The 15,957-nt window shown below is 39.0% G+C and overlaps 1 protein-coding gene across 5 annotated transcripts in view; it reads left to right on the top strand.

Moving 5' to 3' along the window:
* MRTFA (myocardin related transcription factor A) overlaps positions 1 to 15,957 on the top strand; it is a 210,282-nt gene that overhangs the window by 90,800 nt on the left and 103,525 nt on the right. The window lies entirely within an intron of this gene.

Here is a 15,957-nt window from a genome sequence, read left to right as displayed (position 1 = left end):
TCTCTCTCTCTGCCCCTTCCCCTGTTGCGTGCACACATGTGTGTTCTCTTCCTCTCTCTCTGTCAAATAAAATTATAATTATAAAATTATAATTTGTATAATTTCTTCTTTGTTGTAATTATAAAAATTCAAGATTTCAGAAAAGGTATAAATAGTAAGATAGCAAATATTTATGTACTCACATGCCATCTGGCTCATGTACTCTTCTCCATGGATCTCCATCCATCCCCAAGGTAATTACTGCCCTGATTTTGATATTTTATTGCCAAGTATTTCTGTATTTTTTTAACAGCATGATTCATAGTAGATCATGACCTGAGCTGAATATGAATATATTCCTGAACAATGTAGAACAGTTTTTCTCATTTTTTATATAACATGTATATTAATTGGAGAGAGAGAACTCTATTGTATATACTCTTCTGCAACTTGTGTTTATTGTTCAGTATTTATTTTCCTGTGAGTTATTAAAGGTATTCTATTAGTTCATCTCATCTGATCTGTGAATCAGCATTTATGAAGTAGTCCTGCTTTTCCCTACTGATCTTTAGTGCCAGCCTATTTCTCAGTGTGCAGAAGTTAATTTTTATGCCCTCTGTTCTGTTTCACTGGTCTCTATTCATCTCTTTGTCATAGTACATCATCTTAGTTATTGTTGCTTAATAATTAGTCTTGTTAGAGGGCACCTGGGTGGTTCAGTCGGTTAGGCGTCCAGCTTCAGCTCAGGTCATGATCTCGCGGTTTGTGAGTTCAAGTCCCACATCAGGTTCTGTGCTGACAGCAGCCTGGAGCCTGCTTCAGATTCCATGTCTCCCTGTCTCTCTGCCCTCCCCTGCTCATGCTCTGTTTCTCTTTCTCAAAAATAATAAATAAACATTAAAAAATGAAAAAAAAAGTCTTGTTATCTGTTAGGACAGTCTCTCCTTGCCTTTTTTGTCTTCAGAGTTGTCTTGACTGTTCTTGCCCATTTTAATTTTTCATAGTTTTAGAATCAGCTTATGAAGTTATGCAAAAAAACAAAACAAAACAAAACAACACCTCAATGGGAGGCAGCTGGACGGCTCAGTCTGTTAAGTGTTCCAACTCTTAGCTCACCTCAGGTCTTCATCTCAGTCGTGAATTTGGGCCCCACATGGGGCTTTGTGCTGGGCGTGAAGCCTACTTTAAAGAACAAAGAAACTCATTGGGATTTTTTTTTCTCGAACATTTTATTATGAAAAATTTCAGACACATGATAAAGTGGAGTTTTACAGTGAATACTTTTATGTCTACCTCTTAAATTCTCCCATTAACATTTTGTTATACTTGCTTTATAATATGTCTATCCATCCCTCTATTCATCAATCCATCTTATTTTTTTGATGCATTTCAAAGTAAATTGCAGACACCAGCATTCTTTCATTTTATTGAGACATAACAATAGTATAGAATAACATACAAATTGTAAGTGTCCTGGATGAGTTATCACAGAATGAATATACCTGTGTGTAATTACTGCTTTGTGAAGAACTATTCCAGCACCCCCTAACCACCCCATGTGCTTCTTCCCAACTAGTACTCCCTCTTTTTGCCCAAAGGAAACTACCATCTTGACTTCTAACATCATAAGTTAGTTTTGTTGGTTTCTAAACTTTATGTAAATGGAGTCATGCTGTATGTATTCTGTTGTGGGCTTGTTTTGAAATTCATTTGTGTTGAATTATGTATGGGTGTAGTCTGTTTTCATTGCTATATAATTAGTCCATTTTATGAATATACTGGCATTTGTCTATTTTACTTTTGGTAGGTATTTGTGTTGTTTTAGTTTGGGGCTATTGTGAATCATGCTGATATGAAATTCTTGCACATGTCTTTTTGGTGTACTTGTTGGATTTTGATTCAAAATGTGTCATTTATAGGTTAATGGGGAGAATATACATGTTACATATTGGGTATTCCTGTCCATTAGTTAGTTTTATCTCTTCAGTTAAATAGGTGTTCTTTGATGTCTTTCTACAGAGTTATAATTTTCTCCATAAGGGTCATGTGGATAATTTATTAAGTGTAGTCCCAGGTATTTTCTTGGCGGACGGGGGTGGGGGGAGGTAGATGTTATCAGTGGTATATTTTTATAAAATATTTTCTGACTGTTGGATGCTGGAGAATAGAAATATCCAACCTTTAAAAAAATTTTTTTAATTTTTTTTTTTAAACATTTACTTATTTTTGAGAGACACAGAAAGAGCACAAGCAGGGGAGGAGCAGAGAGAGAGAGGGAGACACAGAATCCAAAGCAGGCTCCAGGCTCCGAGCTGTCAGCACAGAGCCTCACGAGGGGCTCGAACTCACGGACTGCGAGATCATGACCTTAGCTGAAGTCAGCCACTCAACCACCTGAGCCACCCAGGCGCCCTGAAATATCCAATCTTTTAAAAACTCCCCAGGCTCTTCTACATATATGCCCTCTTTTTGGGTACCACTCTGCCTCCACTCTTCTTAGCAACTCTTACTTGTTCTTCAGTATTCTGTTCAGGCATCACTCCTTTTGAGACGCCTGTCCTAACTCTTAGTCAGTGTTAGGTATCCTTTTCTTGATTTGCCCAATTGCCCTTTATCGTTACACTTCATTGCTGTATTGTAATTGGAATTCTCCAGTCAGCAACATGAGTGAGCGTCTGGAACCTGAAATCAGACCCATTACGCTTCTGTCACAACCCTTCAGTGTCTTCCTGTGAGGCTTACGATGAAATCATTGTTTTTATGATGTGGGCCAGGGATCCTTTCTGACCTGATTATTTCTTACCTCTGTCCCCTTGCTCACTCTGTGCTGCTTTAGCCACACTGACTTTCTTGCTGTTTCTTGAACACATCAAGTATGCGCCTGTCCTGGGGCCTTGGTACTTGCTGTGCCTTTACTGAAGTTCCTGCACAAATGTCATCTCCTCAGGGAAGCCTTCCCTATCTTATCTAAAATATCACCTCCCAATACTCCCTATCCTGCTTTGTTTTTCTTTCAAGCACTTATTATTATGATGTGTGTGTGTTGGTATATGTGTGTATATATGTTTATTGTCTATATTCTTACCCCCTCATTGCCCACTTAGATGGTATGTTTCATGAGGCCAGTGGGCAAAGTATTTGAATCAATAGATAGATGGTTTGTTCCACTAGAGGGAAGAACTCTGTTTTTACATCCATAGTGGGAAATGTAATGGAAACTCAAGCAGGGTTGGGTTTTTTTTTTTTTTAATATTTGTTTATTTTTGAGAGAGAGAGAGACAGAGAGGGAGACACAGAATCCAAAGTGGGCTCCAGGCTCTGAGCTGTCAGCACAGAGCCCTATGCGGGGCTCAAACTCACGAACCGTGAGATTATCACCTGAGCTGAAGTAGGATGCCCAACCGCTGAGCCACCCAGGTGCCCCATGCAATTTTTATTTTGGGAAATAAGGGACACTCAAGCATTTTTTTGATGTTTTTTTTTTCCATTTCTAATTTCTCTTTTTCTCCCCCATGATGGGAGAGACTTCAGCTTATTTATATGCTAAGGGGAAAGAATCCGGAGGGAAAAGCTGGAGATGGAAAAAGAGAAAGGATAACAGATGGAGCAGGGTTCCTGTTGAGATGTGAGAGGATGGGATTTAAAGGTGTTGGCTCTGCCCTGCACAGTAGTAAGGACCATGACTCCTCTGGGATAGGAGGAATGGCGGTGAAGGTGATGACAGACAGCCAACAGCTAACCTCTAATATCTTGGGCAGGAAGTGGAGGAAATTGGCGCTGACAGCTGGGATGGTCTCAGGGGGTCCAAAGCAGCTGTTGCTATTGGGGCAGAGATGTTGGTGCATCTTCAGCCTTCTCTCTCAACTTTTTGGCATATAAATCAACTGAATTTTGTTTCCATTTTGAACAACAACTTTCTGGCCTTCCCAAGCTCCTAAAAGAGCAGTTTATTAGCACTCTCTCTACTTTCCCACATTCCAGAGACTTCACTGTATTCTGGCTTCTGTCCTTATCTCTCTCTTCAGTAACTGCCATTGCCAAAGTCATTAGTGTTCTCGTGGATCAAACAGGCACTCTTCATCTTATTTGTCCTCATTGCAGCATTTGACGTGATTGGCCACTCCCTCCCACCTGTAACTTTTCCTCCATGGACATCACTGAAATTACTCTTGGCTTTTTAAAGTCTGCTTTTACAGCCACTTTCTTTTCTGCTCAGACCTTTTGCCAACTTTCTGTACCCACGTCTTAAATTTTGTTTCTCCCCAGTGTTTCGCTGTAGAGCTTCTTCTTACTCTATATTTTACCTTGAATGATTTCTCCCAGAACTTTTTGCCTTTAACCACCATCATATGTTGTTGACTGATTCCTGTATTGTATCTCCAGACTCATATGCTTGGCTCTCGGACACCTCTGTAGGATGTGTCACAGACTCGGTATGTTTGGTGTGAAAGTCCTCATCCTACCTGCAATTCCTGCTGAATTCTGTGTTGTAGGAATTGGCACCACCCTCTACCCAGACGTTCAGATAAGGGATTATTTTGTTTTCTTCAAACTAAATGAAAACTTCAAGTTTTTTTTTTAATTAAAAAAGTTTTTTTAATGTTTATTTATTTATTTTGAGGGAGATAGGGAGAGAGAGAGAGAGTGTGAGTGAGGAAGGAGCAGAGAGGGAGAAAGAATCCCAAGCAGGCTCAGCACTGTCAGCACAGAGCCCAACACGGGGCTGGAACTTACAAACTGCAAGATCACAACCTACGCTGAAACCAGGAGCCAGACGCTCAACAAACTGAGCCACCGAGAGGCCTCAAGAGTTTTGTTTTATAATCAGATAAAATGTAGGAAAAAGAAAGTAAAAATTCCTTCAGTTCAGTTATAGCCAGTGGCAGCAGTTTATACATTTTTGTCAGTTTTTGTGTTCATTTATTTATTTTTATATACATGTACTCTATGTAACCTATTTTCATGTAATTTTATTTCATGAGATTTTCCTGTATCATTCAGCAGTCTTAGAAAACATTTTTTCCTCTGTTTCCTTGGATTGCGTATTAAATCGTGTGTATACAACAGTTAGCTAGTCTCCTATTATGAGACCCTTAATTGTTTTTTTATTTTTTCTGTTACAAATAATACTTGTAGTAAACATCTTTGGTATATAAATCTTGGTGTAAGTAACTGTAGGACAAACTCCCAGAAGTAGATGACAAGATATAGATATAAAGAACCTTTTCTTTCTTGCTGTAAAAGTGTAACATGTTTGGGTGTGAAGTTTTTTACTTTTTTTAAGTCACTGTTTCCAAACTGTTCCCCCAAAAGATAACATGCCTAATTTTGGAAGTAAGTGTTTAATTCCATCTCCTTTCTACCTGCTTCTTTCATCTTTCTTCCCAGCCATCAGTCACCACTTTTTATAGATTCTTCAGTGTTCATATCTACTGAATTCATTCTTTCTAGCCACCTTTACCGCTGCCACTTAGAGCAGACTCTCAGTAGTGTCTTTCTTGGGTTACTGCAATGTCGGCCTTTTTACTGGTCTCGCCTTGTTTCTAATCTTGTCCCAGTGGCTGCTGGGTGATTTTTCTAAATGGTAAATGAGGCTCCTGCTCTTCTGGTTGAGATCACTTAGTGGTTTCCATTTCCTCCAGGATAAAGCTTATTCTCCTCAGGATGGTAAACCAGGTCCCTCAGAGCCAGCTTCTGCTCCTCCCCTCATCTCTTCCCATGCACGCCAAAAGATTTGGGATTTCCCATAAAAGACACACTTTCATATCTCAGTTTCACTTTGTGTTTTTGTTGTTGTTGTTTTGTTTTTTCCTTTCCCTGAATGACCTTTCTCCTTCTGACGTTTCCATCTAGTCAAGAATCAGGAAGGTACCGTTTCCTTCAGGACTTTTTCCTCACACTGCCAGTTTGGGCTAGGGGTTTGTTCTTTCAGCGTTCTTCAAAGTACCCTGTGTGTAACGATTTACTTATTTGTTACATTCAGCTGGATGAGAAGCTTTGTGGAAGGAGGGATTGTGTTTGTTTTACTTATCCCAGTATCCTTAGTGCCTAGCCAAAAACTTTAGTTTGCTAATGAATCAACTAGAGTGCCTGTTAAATGCAGATTCTGATGTAGATCCCCGAGAGGCCGGAGATTCTGCATTTCTCACCAGCATCCAGGCGATGCTAGTACTGTTGGTCTGGAGGACCACACTTTGAGGGGTAGAATGTGGTAGGTGTTGGGCGAATGTTTGTTGAATGTAAGAGCCAGGGAATCAGTGATGACCTGATGACCGTGGAACTATGAATCCACTGAAACATTGACCTCTTAGATTTAAGCGATTCAGAAAAACAAAGTGATTGTTGATTCTGTTGCTGGACAGAGGGGGGGCGGAAAACCTCATTTAATTTAGGGTTTAGATTATTTGGAAGAAAGGCTTTCTGAGTCCTTCCCTGTAGAGGTGAAATATATTGTGGAATAATTGTTTTATTCTCTTAATTAGTGTTAGAACATTTAGACCACAAATTTGCTATTTGTTTTAAAGTTAAAGATCTCTATAAATTTGAGACACACTATAATCCCAGTGTGTAAAACAGCTGCTCTGGTTGAATGAAACCTGAATGGAGAAACTAGACCCCCACTTACTTGGCATCCTTCTTGCCCTCAGGCAACTCTTGAAAGAGCACAAGTTGAAAACTTCTGATCTGGATCACTTATCTCCTTTAGTTTGAGATTTTTCTGAGCCAACCTCTTCAGTAGAATGGTTTCCTAACTGCCGGGGGTCCCAAATTGATTAATTGTGATCATGCTTAGAAGGGAACATGGATACGTGAAACTGACAAACATAATGTTGTATACAACATAATTATTATTTTGGCAAGAGAAAAGAAACAAAAAAATGAAATTGTGTTCAATATTAGAAAGGAAATAATGGGGGAAAACTGACATTAGAACAATGCTGAAGGGGAAAAAAGGGGCCTAATAAAGAAATACTCCATAAGGAGTTTGAGAACTGGGGCGCCTGGGTGGCTCAGTCGGTTGAGTGTCGACTCTTGGTTTTGGCTCAGGTCATGGTGCCAGGGTTGTGGGATCAACCCCCGTGTCAGACTCTCTGCTGAGCGTGGAACCTGGTTAAGATTCTCCCTCTCCCTCCCACCCCTCCTTCTCTCTCCCCCCCCATCTCTCTCTCCTCCCCTCCCTCTCTATATTCCTTTCCCTCCCCTTCTACCCCTCTCCCCTGCTCATGTCCTTGCTCTCTCTCTCTCTCTCAAATAAAAAAGTTTGAGGACTACAAAATACCTTATAATATGGTAGAATGTATGCCAGTGACCAGAAATAGTAATAGCTTAGCAAAAATCACTAATTATCAAAATCAGATTCTGTTACTATAGGGAGAAAATAGGAAATATTGATCAAGTTTCTTTTTTATTCCATCCAGCAGCCACCAGTTAAATGTTTGGACAGGGGCAATATTGTCAGTGTTTAGTTGCAGGGCCTTCTACTTGTACACCTTAATGGTGCTTCCTGTCAAGAGGAGAAAGAGACTGGATATACCAGTGAGAAAACCATTATTATATTTTATGCCAGGTGTTCTTTGCATGGATGTTTATAGGAAGGTAAAGGTAAGAGCAGAAATGGAGAAGATTATAAAATTGGAAAATGTGGACTTCTAGAGCAGAATAAAGTGTAGAGTTAGGCGGTGCTTTTTCATGGATGGTGTACTGTGTGCTGGAAGAGTGAGAAATTTCCTTCTCAGATCTATTTCGTTTGAAGCATATCTTATATAGAAATTCAGTGATTTAGTAAGGGCCCTTGCAGGGCAGTAGGCAATGAAGGCCTTGATACCTCTATTTCCTAAACAGAGGAAGTTGGAGCCATATAATGAGAAGAAGTGCCTTTCCTTAACCCAGCCCTTATTAGCCTAATTGGAAAAAGTTGGTAGCGAAGTTTCAAGGTATATTTTTTAATATTACCCTTCTGTCATCTTCTAGGCTAAGTACTTAGATAAAATTGATCCTGTCCAGTCTGGTCATGGAGAAGCCTTGGGAGTACCTCTCTAATGATTAACCCCGTTGGCTCTAGCTAAAGGAGCTCTGGCATATGTTAAATGAACTTATCCAAAAGGAGATTTAAGTTTCAATTTGCTTCTTCCTTTAATGACATGTTGCTGTTTGGCTGTCCTTATGTATCTACCTCTTCTTAACACTAATCTGATACTATTTTATTTATTTATTTATTCATTCATCCATTCATTCATTCATTCATTCATTCAAGATTTCATTTTTAAGTAATCTCCACACCGAGCATGGGGCCTGAACTCAGGACCCAGATCAAGAGTCACGTGCTCCACTGATTGAGCCAGCCAGGTGCCCCTGATAGTATTGGTCTTATGAGTTTCAGAACTGGCTGAGACTGCATAAGACTTATTTTCAGGAACCTCTAGGATGGGAGCTAAGATACCTTTTGCCTCTTTTTTTTCATTGTGAATATACTACATTTCAGTTATCTTATAGATTTTGTGGGCAGGTGTGAGAATTTTGCCAGAATTCGTGTTTCAAGTCTTCTGGTGGAAGTGCATTCCATGTTCTACATGATCAGATTACAAATGAACTTTTGGAATATAATCCATTTGTAAATTGGGGACTTGGTCATATCCTGATATACGACTTTTGAAGTTTGGGAGTCATAGATTTAAGACACGGTGAATAATAATTACCTGGAACGCATTACTCAGAAGGCACTGCAGACAAAAGTTAGGTAAATTAATGATGACAAGTTCATAAAGGTTTCTAAGAGAAAGCTTGTATTTGGTAGATTATATTCTTGACCTTTTATTGTGTCCTTGACTTTTAAAATTTTATTCCAGAACAGTTATTTCTACCTTCCTCTAATTCTACTGCTGTTCACTGCCATGACCACCATGGAAATCAGTATTCAGCAGATATTTGTAAAGTGCCAATAGTGAATGAGACACTGAGAAAGACATTGAAAGGTATAAAGAGGAGTAAGTTTTACCACAGTTACTAGTTTTTTGCCCCATTCCATCCTGGAATGCCCCATTCATAATAAATATGAAACTTCTTTTTTTTTTCCTCCTCCCCATTTTAAGTGCTACAGACTAAATTTGGGGCTAGTGATCTGTTTATGGGGGATAATTTCTTTGGGACATGGTTAGAGGTTGAATACCAGAAAACCTTTTTGAAAATGGTGAGATTTACCTTTCCTCTGTCCTGTCTTACCCCCTTTTGTAGGCATCCCCTAGACAGCTGTCCCGCACATCTAGTGTTCTGGCCAACAAATCCTTGCTTGGTGTTAAAGCTGATGAGAAATTTGTATGACTTGAATTTTTGCATTTTTGAAGGAGATCTTAATTCTCATTATTGAGAAACTGCCTTTCTCCAACTCACTAAGGATCAAATAAATATAGACTTGAACTATCACACACACAAAAATGCATGTATCTTATAGGAACCTCCATTTCTGAAGCATCGTCCAACAGATGTGAATATACTTCAAGAATAATGGGATAGAACTTTTGAAATTATGTCTTCCAAGCTGAAAAAGCTTCTTATACTAATCAAGCCCCTTAAAATTAGATTGGTGATATATATTTTACCATTCAAGTATTTTTTTCTTTTTTGGTGGGAGATATATAGAGAGAACATATATAGAGAAAAGTACATAAATCATAGGATAACCATAAACCAAAGAGTTGTGTAAACACTACTCAACAGTAGCTCATTGTGAGCCCCAGGGAAGCCTCCTATAGGTTCCTCTCTGAACACAACCTCATCTTTTCTTTTTAGGAGTAACTGCTGTTCTGACTTCTTGAAAATCGTTTGTTTTATCACCTGTATAGTTCCAAACAATATAGTTTAGTTAAAGTTTATATGAATGGAATTCTGTATTCTTCTTTTGTTCAACATGTGTGGTATTCATGTATGTATTATAGCTTTAGTTCAACCATTTTCATTGCTGTGTTGTGGATGCACCTGTGGAAAAGTACTCCATAATTTAAAAAAAAAAAAAAAATCTAAAGGCATCCATATCAGCCAGGAGGAGGTCAAACTTTTGCTCTTTGCAGATGACATGATACTCTATATGGAAAACCCAGAAGATTCCACCAAGAAACTGCTAGAACTGATTCGTGAATTCAGCAAAGTTGCAGGATATAAAATCAATGCACAGAAATCGGTTGCATTCCTATACCCCAATAATGAAGCAACAGAAAGAGAAATCAAGGAATCGATCCCATTTACAGTTGCACCAAAACCCATAAAATACCTAGGGATAAATCTAACCAAAGAGGTGAAAAATCTATACACTGAAAACTATAGAAAGCTTATGAGAGAAATTGAAGAAGACACAAAAAAAAATGGAAAAAGATTCCATGCTCCTGGGTAGGAAGAACAAATGTTAAAATGTCAATACTACCCAAAGCAATCTACATATTCAATGCAATCCCTATCAAAATAACACCAGCATTCTTCACAGAGCTAGAACAAATAATCCTAAAATTTGTATGGAACCAGAAAAGACCCCGAATAGCCAAAGCAATCTTGAAAAAGAAAACCAAAGCAGGAGGCATCACAATCCCAGACTTCAAGCTGTATTACAAAGCTGTAATCATCAAGACAGTATGGCACTGGCACAAAAACAGACACTCAGATCAATGGAACAGAAGAGAACCCAGAAATGGACCCACAAACGTATGGCCAGCTAATCTTTGACAAAGCAGGAAAGAATATCCAATGGAATAAAGACAGTCTTTTCAGCAAGTGGTGCTGGGAAAACTGGACAGCAACATGCAGAAGGATGAACCTGGACCACTTTCTTACACCATACACAAAAAGAAACTCAAAATGGGTGAGACAGGAAGCCATCAAAATCCTCGAGGAGAAAGCAGGCAAAACTTCTTTGACCTCAGCCACAGCAACTTCTTACTCACCACATCTTTGGAGGCAAGGGAAACAAAAGCAAAAATGAACTATTGGGACCTCATCAAAACAAAAACTTCTTCACAGTGAAGGAAACAATCCGCAAAACTAAAAGGCAACCGACAGAATGGGAGAAGATATTTGCAAACGACATACCAGATAAAGGGTTAGTATCCCAAATCTATAAAGAACTTATCAAACTCAGCACCCAAAAAACAAATAATCCATTGAAGAAATGGGCAATAAATAAATAAATAATCAATCAAATAAAGAGGGCATTAAGGAATCAACCAAATAAATAAAGACTTGAAATATCACTCACACACACAATGCCTGCACCAGGACCTCCTAGTCTTAGCTATGATAACTGTAATAAGCTCTGTTATGTGAGAGAAATAAGTCCTCCCACCTTATTCTTTTTCTAACAGCGTTTTTCTTGGCTTATTCTTTGTCCTTTGCATTTCTATATGAATTATAAGATCACTGTGGGATCTTGATTTGGATTGATTGTATGAAATCTATAAACCAGTTTGGGGAGAATTAATATCTTCATAGTATTATACTATGAACATGGTATATTTTTACATTTATTTAGATTTTCTACAGGGTCTCCTGATGAGGTTTTATAATTTTCTTTGTGGTGGTCATACACATCTTTTGTTAGATTTAGTTTTTAGAGATTTCATATATTTTAATGCTATTGTGTTACCTTTTTTTTTTTTTTAATTTTCCCACTGTTAGTGATTCCCAAAAATTTTTTAAAGGAATAACCAAGTCTGTATTTGTTATCTGCCATGCTGGGTGGGATGTAAAGAGAAGCAAGTAGGAAAGAATGGCAGTGAAAAGGGTGTACTAGGTTCTTTTTCATAGACTTTTCTCCTCCTTTGTGGAAAGCTTAGGAAGTGCTCATTTGTTCTCCACAAGTGTGTAGCCTGTGGAAGAAAGGGCAGATCCTGTATTCTTTTTTCTGTAAGGGGACGCGCTGTACCCTTCTAGTCTCCAGTGTTACAAAGGAGGTGCTAATTAACTGCTGGGAGAAGTAAAAATTTTGAGTGGGCAGTTTCTGATCTAAATTACAATATTTCCTTGGGGAAAGGAAAGAAAGAGATATAACAAAGTTACTTATGTTCCTCAAGAAGCGTGGTTGTCAAGGATTTTCTAGATTAGGTCTCCCAGCTAATGTGAAAGTGTCCAGATCTTAAGTATGTCAGTTCATTAAGTGATTCTTTTTAAAATGTGATTTAGAGAATTTCTCAACCTACTTCACCTCAGCAGTTAGAAATAATCAATATCTCATTTTCCTGTATTCATCAGATGTTGTGCTAGGCTCCTGGAGAACAAACGGATCCCAGATAGAATCTCCCTCTTAAAATAGTGAAACAAACAAAAATGAGTGGATGTCATCTCCCATTGTAAATTGCTCTTAGCATGTGGCTTATTTATTTCGTCTTCTTCCAAATGTACATTTTAAAAGTAACTGAGCTAATACTGTGCTTTTTTCATTTAGCGTTACAGCTTAAAGGTTTTCATGTCATTGAAATATTTTTATAATTAGCCTTTTTAGTGGGTGTATAACATTCCATTCTGTGCATCATTTATTTAATTTTTGCCCTGGTTGGATATTTGTTGTTGTTGTTGTTGTTTTAATGTTTATTTATTTTCAAGAGAAGGGGAGGGGGAGAGGGAGACAGGATCTGAAGTGGGCTCTGCGCGACAGCAGAGAGCCTGATGTGGAGCTTGAACTTATGAACCATGAGATAATGACCTGAGCCGAAGTCGGACGCTAGACCGACTGAACCATCCAGGTGCCCCTGCCCTGGTTGGACATATGTTTCTCACACATATGCTAGTATTCAGATGACTTTTTTCTGAATTTTGGATTATTTCCTTAGAAGTGGAAATATTGTCTTAAATAATTTCACTATTTCAATGTTGAAAAATTTATTCACTATCTGTTGAGCACCGTCTGTGTGTTAAGTATTGGAGAGACATTAAGGAACAAGACAGGTAAAGTTCACATTGTCATGGAATTTATTTTAGTGAAAGAAAGAGTTACACACACCAATTCATAGTTACAAAATTGGTAAGTGCTTTGGTGGTGGGAAGCAAAAGATAACAGAATAGCAAATCTCATAGAAATGGTTCCAGGGGGCGCCTGGGTGGCTCAGTCGGTTGGGCGTCCCGACTTCGGCTCGGGTCATGATCTCACGGTTTGTGAGTTCGAGCCCCGTGTCAGGCTCTGTGCTGACAGCTCAGAGCCTGGAGCCTGTTTCGGATTCTGTCTCCCCCTCTCTGTGCCCTTTCCCTGCTCCTGCTCTGTCTCTGTCTCTCTCAAAAAATAAATAAACATTAAAATTTAAAAAAAAAGAAAGAAATGGTTCCAATTTAGGTGGGGGAAGGGGGATTGACTGGGAAAGGCATCTTTGAGGAAGAGATATTTAAGCTGACAGCCAAAACACAAGTGGTGGTTGGTCAAAGGAAAGAGGGAATAGCATGTGTTAAGGCTGCGAGTGGGAAAGAGGACAGGGCACAGGCAAGGATTGTTGGGGAAAAGTTGGCACAAAAGAACTAAAAGAATGCCAGTAATGTCACTGGAGAGAGAAGAAAGTGATGTGAAATAAGTAGACAGATAGGGGCCAGAGCACACCCACCTTTGTAGGCCTTGTTAAGAATTGAGATTCTTGAGACATACTTTGATCCATTCCATTCCAAGTGGTCTGCCGATTTATACTTCTGTCAACCCTGCATGAGTGCCTGGCTCACTTACGTTGATAACCTCATTTGTAAAAGACTTTTCTAATGTGATAAATGAAATGTTTTCCTTTCAAAAAAAAAGAGGTTAGAGTGGGAGAGAGCCAAAGCATAAGAGACTGTTAAAAACTGAGAACAAACTGAAGGTTGATGGGGGGTGGGAGGGAGGGAAGGGTGGGTGATGGGTATTGAGGAGGGCACCTTTTGGGATGAGCACTGGGTGTTGTATGGAAACCAATTTGACAATAAATTTCATATATTAAAAAAAAAAAAAGAAATGTTTTCCTTTCAATTTGTATTTATTTGGTTCCTAGTGAGGAAAGAACCTTTCCCCAAACGTTTGTAGCCAGTGGATGTTTCATTATTTTTTGACCATTCAGTTCATTTCCTTGTCCATTAAAACATTATTTTTAAGGTTCTTCCCAAAGTACTCTTGTAACAGACTGGGAACCAACTGCTTGTCAGAGTTTGTAGAAGAGTTTCTTACATGTCTCTCACTCAGTATATACTCTGGATAAGGGGCTGGATCAGGTCAAGACTGGGTTTCTTTTGGCTTTGTTATTTTATGAGTCATGGGTATATAAGTCTGTGGAGTTGGGAATCTGAAAAGAAATCGATAAACTCTGGTCCCAGCTCACATCATCTTTCCTCTGAGAGACAATCCACGTCTCTTGTAACCAGAGCTAATTGCTGCCTCTTCCACGTTTATTTAGCTCCTTGTTTGTATTCTTATTTAGTACTTTATTTTTTCATTTTTCTATTTTAAATTGTTGGTTAGAGATCTTCTCCTCTTCTTCTTCTCCTTCTCCTCCTTCTCCTTCTCCTCCTCCTCCTCCTCCTCCTCCTCCTCCTTCTCCTTCAAGAGGGTGAATGAGGGGGAGAGAGGCACAGGCAGGGAGAGAGAATCTTAAGCAGGCTTCATGCTCTGCATGGAGCCCAACATAGAGCTCAATCCCACAACTCTGGGATCATGACCTGAGCTGAAATCAAGAATTATATACTCAGCCAATGAGCCACTCAGGCGCCCCTGTCCTACTTCTTTATAAGATCCTTGAGGGTAGAGGCAGTGTCAGTCTGGTTCAGCCTTGTCTTTGTGCCCCCACTGGCACTTGACATTGTGCCTGATGACAGTATTTCAGACATACAGTATGAATGACCTGGCTGTTTATATTTATAGCTATCATAGCCCTTAACATTTCCTATACTTTGAAAAGTTACCTGAAAATACTGCCTTCATGTATCCTGAAGCCAAGGAAGAGCATACCTATGGTACTGTGTGATCCTCCTAGGTTTGCAGGTCTTGACTGGGTTTTTCATCAGTAGTGGATTTTGGTCACAGGAAATAGAAGCTGCCCAGGACCTGTAGTGACTTGCCTGAGTGCTGGGTTATGTTATCTTTGGGTGTTTTCACTTTGCCCAACACCAGGTATCTGGGGGAGAGACTTAACTGGTTGGGACCTGTAAATTTTTTCATTATGATGATTAGATTTTGGTAGAGATGAACCTCAGTAAACTGTATGCACTTGTGAGAACCTAAATCAGAAATGGAACATGATTACATTTTAGTGTTCTGAAATCCCACAGAGATCATAAAAATGCGTCTGTTACTTTATGTATAGTACCTGTCTGTACTACATTCCATTGTAGAAATGGATGTCAGTTGTTGGTGAAGTTGACAGCTTTCAATGGTTAAAGAATTGCTTATTTTGTAGTGATCTAGGCACTCTGTTTTTCTGGTTTCTCCCACTCATTCCCTACAATTTGGGCATTTTCATTGCCATTAGCTCTTAATATCCCTGAGGGCATTATTGTGGTTGTCCTTATTTATGTTCATTCTATACTTGAATGCTATGGATAATTTTATTTTAGTCTTTCTCAGTTTTCCAAATAATAGCACCTTAAGCATGTGCTTTAATGAAAACTTTAACAGACTATACCTGCCTTTTCTGAGTAGGTAGGGATTCTTTTGTTGTTATGAACTTTTCCCATACTGTTAGAATTTTCTGCGCTAAATAGGGCTTTTCATTCTATTTGGCATACATTTATGAATGCTGTCACATGTCAGACACTGTGCTCCATCTGTTAACGTAGAGACATGAAGCCATGTGGTAAAGAGCATGAATAGAGGTGGGCACAGGTTCTGGGGGAGCATAAATGAGGGATATTTAGCATATCCTTGGAGGGTGTGAGGAGGGTGGGGAGACTGCCAGGATCATCAGAAGGCAGCAGTTAAACTAAGATTTGAAGGCTGAATAAGAATTATTTGGTAAGAAGGATGGTTTTTAATGAAGGCAAGGCTGGAGAGAAGGA

Source organism: Acinonyx jubatus, chromosome B4 (genome assembly GCF_027475565.1).
Source record: "Acinonyx jubatus isolate Ajub_Pintada_27869175 chromosome B4, VMU_Ajub_asm_v1.0, whole genome shotgun sequence".
In the NCBI taxonomy this organism is placed as follows: Eukaryota; Metazoa; Chordata; class Mammalia; order Carnivora; family Felidae; genus Acinonyx; species Acinonyx jubatus.
Note: the sequence above shows the minus strand (reverse complement) of the source record. Positions and strands in the feature narration are given on the sequence as shown.